Source organism: Excalfactoria chinensis, chromosome 3 (genome assembly GCF_039878825.1).
Source record: "Excalfactoria chinensis isolate bCotChi1 chromosome 3, bCotChi1.hap2, whole genome shotgun sequence".
In the NCBI taxonomy this organism is placed as follows: domain Eukaryota; kingdom Metazoa; phylum Chordata; class Aves; order Galliformes; family Phasianidae; genus Excalfactoria; species Excalfactoria chinensis.
The window spans coordinates 17,620,953-17,627,503 of NC_092827.1; positions in this window are offsets into that span (position 1 = coordinate 17,620,953).

A 6,551-nucleotide genomic window follows, 5' to 3' on the forward strand; every position below is an offset into this window, starting at 1 on the left:
GTACTCAGTTGTTGTCTTTTTTACCTTTATAAAAGAGAGTAAGATCTTGATTTATGCTTGGTACAAATCTCTCAGCTTCATACTGATAGGAGACTGTCCTGAACCCCTTATGAGGCAGCACCAGCCACTCCAAGATGAACAAGTTTTTGCTGTGATTTGAAAGCAGGAAGACTTTTATAATATCTAAAACACAAATATAAGATATGTTTGAAGCTGTTACCAGGTGACATCCCTAGTTATTTGCAGCAAACTCTCCACCTCCTGGCAGGCAAAAAGCAATAAAATTGCCTCTCAGTAGGTGCAGTAATGTCAGACTCCTGCACAGCACTATCACTCCCATCGGGGAACCCAAAAGCAGAGGCACATGAGCTATTTAACAAATAATCGTAATTGCTGAAAACATGCTGTTATTAGGACAAAAGCTGATAGTTCAGATAAACTCTGAAAAGCCTCAGACCCCCTTGAGTATTCTTTTGTACGTACCATAATTAACACCAAATGCAAGTCTTGCTGTATGATAAAAACAAATGGAGTGCAACAATACCAAAGGGAAAATAGTACGTCTGTATTTCTTTTTTTCTTGACAGGTGCAACATTATTTAGAATAGCTGAAAGCTAGGTGCTCCAGGCAGCTGAAGATTTAGTCCCTCAGAAGCATAATCTCACTAGAAGAACAGGAAGATGCAATTTCAGTTTTCACATAGGAAAGATGATTTAATATGAGTATAAAAACGATATTTGTAATTATCTAAAAATATGCAATCAGGCAATTTTTTATCAACTTCATGGTCACAAATAAGAGGAATTTATTAAGGAATAAGTTTGTTCCTTTTATTTCAGCAAATTACTTTACCTTTTGAACTACAGAAACTATTGAAATTCGCTTGCCATTTTTTTTTCCAAACATATAGGAGACTTAGATAGAAAAACTAAATTTCTAATGCCAAACTATGTTTCCATTATCATACATAAAAATGTTAGAACTACAAATACTTTTTATTATTAATCCTTTGATGTTGCTCAAAGCTTGATACAGTTTTCCATGCTCATGAATTTATTACCTTTCACTCTTTGGGCAATTAATAGGCAGAATGAAGTAAATACATAGTCACGAGAAGAGCTCCTAAAACTCCTTTTTTAACTCAACTAATCAGGAAGCATTTGCCAGTGTAGAGGATGGAATCTGAAATTAAGTCTAGCCAGATTCCAGCCTGGAATAGTCATAGTAGAGAAATAGAATATTAGAGGTAGATGTAAAAACTTGAGAAAGTTTGAAATGACTTAGACTCTTTTGATATCAAGAGTTAGGCCCTCAGTAATTTTGGTAAGAAATGTACCTATTTATATAAAGTCTTTGAGAGTTGGTTGATGATTCAGCGTTCTTAAGTTGCATGTTTCTAATTTAAGATACGGAAATCTTGAAAAAGCTTGCTTTGAAGCCAGGCCTTGTTGTGACGTTTTACATTCAGAATGAGTAGTGACATCAAAACCACAGGTAACCATTTCAAAACAGACCAAAAAAGTGTCTCCCTCTTTTTCACTCCCCACTCCTATTCTGACACCAAGGAAACTGAACTAAGAAAACTGATGCTTTACTATCTCTTATATCAAAAAGAAATGTTAGCAGAATGTGACATGAAATTGTCTATACTCATCTAAATTCCTAAAATATCCCAAAACACTAAGAATGAATGCTTAAAAGTGAATGGTTGTTTTTAGAGAACAGACAAATATTGGATATTTTACAGTGCCAAAAAACTATAAACAAACACAATTTATTTATAAAATAAAAATACCTAAGGGAAAGAGAATTTGGTGAGAAGAGGGCTCTGATCTATGCCAAGCACATGGACAATGGTCCTTACTTCACTACTGCCAGCACTAAATGCTTAACATTAAGTACTCTGCCATGGCAAGATGCCAGAGCTCTTAAAAGTTTTTTTCACAACCCATTTATAATGAAGTTTACATTTGAAAGCTTGTTTCTTGGGCTTCACAGTTTGAAAAAGATGATGAATTATGTTTGTTTGATGCAAATTGCTAATGTCCTTGGAACAGATTTGATTTTCTTCATAATGCCTGGTATGATGTTACATTTTGGCTGTAAGAGAAAAATGTTGATAGCACAATGATGTTTCGGTGTGCTGTACAGAGCCAAGGATGTTTCAGCTTTCAACTTTTCATACGGTCCTGCCAGTGAGGGGGAAGGTGGAGAGCAAGGATCTGGAAAGGGACAGAACCAGTACAACTGGCCCAGAAACTGGCCAGAGGGATATTCTATATCATATGACATCATGTAAAACCTATAAAACTGACTGGAGTTGGTTGGGGATCAGCTGCAGCTCAGGGACTACCTGGGCACTGGTCAGTGGGTGGAAAGTTATTGCTTTGTACATCTCTTGTTTTGTAAATATATAAACATATTTATGTATGTTATTACCATTATGGTTATTTCTCTCTTCCTTTTCTATCTTAGTAAACAGTTTTATCTCAAACTACATATTCTACCTTTTTTCTAACTTTTTTTTTTTTTTTTTTTTTTTTTTTTTTCCCCAGTGGGAGTGGGGAGTGACCAATGACTGTGTGGTATTTTACTTCCTGCCAGGCTAAACCACAACAGATACTGAAGGGGATTTTGTTACTATGGGTATGAGAATTCTGTGCTTCACAGGTGACCCTTTAAAATACCTGAAAACATTGAACATTTAAGACTGCAAAGGAGTAAGAACTAGCACCAGAGGAATATTTTTGGTTATCAGATGTAACTTATTGTCATTACAGTCTGCTCCAATGTATAAAGCCTTTCATAAAAGGAGTAAGATTCTCCTAAAGGTTAAGTAAGGCTAGCCATTCCTTATTTCTGCCAGGGATATTGTTTTGATAAAATTTATGCTGCAGTCTCTATGCACTGGTATAGTTACTCTGAAATGTGACTTCATTGTGGTCCTGTAATTGACTTTCTTTTCAAATGCTCCGATTATTCTATGTCCTTTCTAATTGATTAACTCTCTCCTTGTAGGCTTTTCCACAGCCATTGGTTAAAGTCTCAGACAAAGATGTGAGTTTCACTAGTCAGATCCCTAGAAGCAGATTTACATCCCTAATCACAAGCAGCTGAACGTCCTAACCACTTAGACAGCAAAGACCAACTTAAACAGCAAAGTAGACAAAAATCTTCACCTCTGATTCCTGCTGAAGGATCACTAGGATCTACTGTCTTCCTTACAGCTGCTTTACCTGTATCATGTTGACTCACAGCAGAGATTTTTTAGAGTAAACCTTTCTCTTAAGCAGGTATATTTAGTGCAATCTTGTATATTCAAATTGTAATTTGTCAGTTTCTGCTACTTGCAGTGGTGGATCAGTGAAACAAAAAAACAAGCTAGTATTTTTTGTTTATTTCTCTGGTACTTTATTTATTTACTTTGTGGAATGGAATCTATATTACTCAATTGTAGAAAAAGCATAAAGATAATGTTAATCACTTATTTTTGATAATTCCTAATTAAACTTATTCAACTTTACACTTAATTTAGTCTTATCTTTGGTGATGCAACTAAACACCAGCATATTTGACAGTTTGGTAGGCTTGTTCAGTTAAATTCCCTAGAAGGAACTGAATATGCTTGTTATGAATAAAACACTTTCACAGGTTTGCAATTTTTTATTTATCTTGATTTAAAATCTTATAAAGTTAACCAGTTTCATTGCTTTTAAGTAATTTGCAAACTAGTTAGATTCAAGAGGTGAAATAAGAAATCTTTTGTAATAAAACACTGACAACTCTGCACCTTATACAATGCAATACAAATTGATTCTCCTTTCATAATAACAAATTATTTTCCTATGACAGGCAGTCAGGGACAGTATGTACAGGAAATTCAGTGGTAAAAGGAAAATGTTAGGCATGTCTACAATGTTACTGTTTCTATTTCTATTGCAGTACATACAAGCTTGTTTTCTTTTCCACTTACCTGGCTAGATAGAGAGTATGCTGTTTTTACGTATGTGCAGCACTGCTAATCTTTCTTCTAAAAATTTGTACTACAATAAACATTATTTCTTTAATACACTATATAAATAATAATAAATAAAACCTCTTTATATGGCATTTTTTTCCGGATGAGTGCTGTGTTGCTTTCTGTATGTTTTGTATTTAATAAAAGCTAAGCTATATGAAAGGAAAGCTTAAATAAAATTTGGAGGGGGCAAAGAGAAGGATGAAAGAATACAGAATCTAGTTCAGTTAGTGATCTACTCAGAGGAATGCAGTGGGTCAGATGCTGTCAGGTACTTTGTGGTTGTGTCAGGCTTGTATTCTGTTTTACCGTACTGAGTGATGCAGTAATGTGTGTATCCTGACACTGAGCCTGAGTCTGATCATTCGTTCTGAATTAAACAACTTTGAAATACCTCCTCAAAGCAGCTTTCAACAAAAGCAAGTTTTCAAAGTAACTTCAATTTTTATTTATGCAACCATCCAACTTAAAAAAAATAAAATAAAAATAAAAAAGATGCTTGTCTCATTTTGATGAAAGTAATTTCCACATTCAGTTTCTGTTCACCCACTTTTCTGCCTGAGAACAGTGAAAAAAAAGCTCGTTTCAGTAGCTTCATCTTTCAACTCCCGAGAAAAAGTTTAAAAGGACAACATTCTTTTTGCTGTCTGAAAAAAATATATTAACCTTTAAATGAATAACAAGACATATTTTCAAAGCTTATCTCCTTAAAAGAATATATTCTATTTCCATTAAATGTATCAGGTTTATTCAAAACTATGCCATTGCAAAATGAAAGTTTCATCTACCTATGCTATCAGCATAATTAATTGATACAATGTAGAATAATCACTTTGCTTTTTTTGAACTAGTGTTTTAAGATAAAATGATGTAGGAAAAAATGTGATTACTTTAGCACCCCCAGTGCTTCATGAGGGGAGATATAACTTCAGTAGTTCTGATTTCGTTCTCCATGCCTTGGTGTTCAGTGGGAAACTTCTGCTAAGGGTATATGGAAACACTTATCAGTGCAATATGGTTTCACCCTCTGAGTGCCCTAGCCCTTCTTTCCTTATTCTACATATTACTTTTAGAAGATAACCACCATCATGAAAACTGAGAACGGAGACCACTCTTCCACTCTGCAACATTTTGGAGGTGAATCCCATTTCTTTTCATTTTTGTTGACATTTTGTTAGCTTTAACTTCCACATTGCAAACCTCTTCCTCTTTAGTACTAAAATGCAGTAGCATGACCCAGGAAGCAGATCTGTTCCCATGTTTCCCAATAAGCAAAAGTTCTGTGTACAATAAAAAAATGCTTTGCTGAGACTGAGCCTCCTCCTTCAGGCTCTGGATGAGGCTAGTGAATGGTAGTGTTCTCACCTGGTATGGGGGACACTGGTCTCAAAGGAGGCAGTGAGGAACTAAAACCTGCATGGCCGCTTGTTCACCACCTTAACTTCCTATAGGCTGTAAAAGAAAGGCTGCTGAGGCAGGGCAGGGCAGTGGCATGTGGGGTGCAATAACAGCAGGCTGCCCAGCTCACTTTTTTCTCTCACATTACTGCTGTTGTGGTCATGGCCACCATGGGTGCTGGGCCACACCAGGGTGATCTAGATGGGGCTGTGACCTCATCAGCACAGGAAATTCATAGAATGATTTGAATTGGATGAGGTCCTTAAAGAGTATCTATTCCAACCCCTCTGTAATGAACAGGGACACCTACCGCCAGATCGGGTGCTCACAGACCTGTCCAGGTTGGCCTTTAATTTTTCTCAGGGATAGGGCATCCACCACCTCTCTGGGAAATCTGCTCCAGCATCTTACCACACTTACTGTGAAAAACATCTTTCTTATATTCAATCAAATTCTCCCCTCCCTTAGTTTGAAACTATTTCTTCTTGACCCTGATAAAGAATCTGTTTCCTTTTTTCTTATAGCTCCCATTTAGATACTGAAAGGACACTATCACGTCTCTCCAGAGCCTTCTCTTCTCTGGGTTGAATAGCCCCTGTTCTCTCAACCTGTCCTAATAGAAAGTGTGTCCCATCCCTTGGATCATCCAGTTGGGCTGGATTTTCTTCAAACTGTATATTTAGACTACTTCAGAGCAGACCGTTTATCTCCAGGGATAGCTATGCCTGCCTGAGTACCTCTACTGTCTAATCAGAGAAGTGTTTGTATTCAGTCAGCTGTTCCTTTCAGCCAAGAAGCACTCCAGCTGCCAGGTTTCTGTCACAAAAATCACAAAACAACTTCTCCCTTCCCAATTAGATTACCCAAACAATATGCATTACTCCTTTCTTTCCTAGAAACCTCCAAACCCTGCTCCCTTGACTTTGCCCATTTATAGCACAGTTGCTGGCTGATGACACAGCTGACAGCTGGCTGCCGTTCAGCCATTCCCTCTTCCTCCACATCTCCCTCATCACATCTTTTCCCACCTCTGAGCTGTCACCACCTTTCCCTAAGCTACACCTGGGAAAAGAGGAGAAAATTAATTGTGTCATTTTCATATTACATCTTTCTACCATCATAACCCTGGAAATG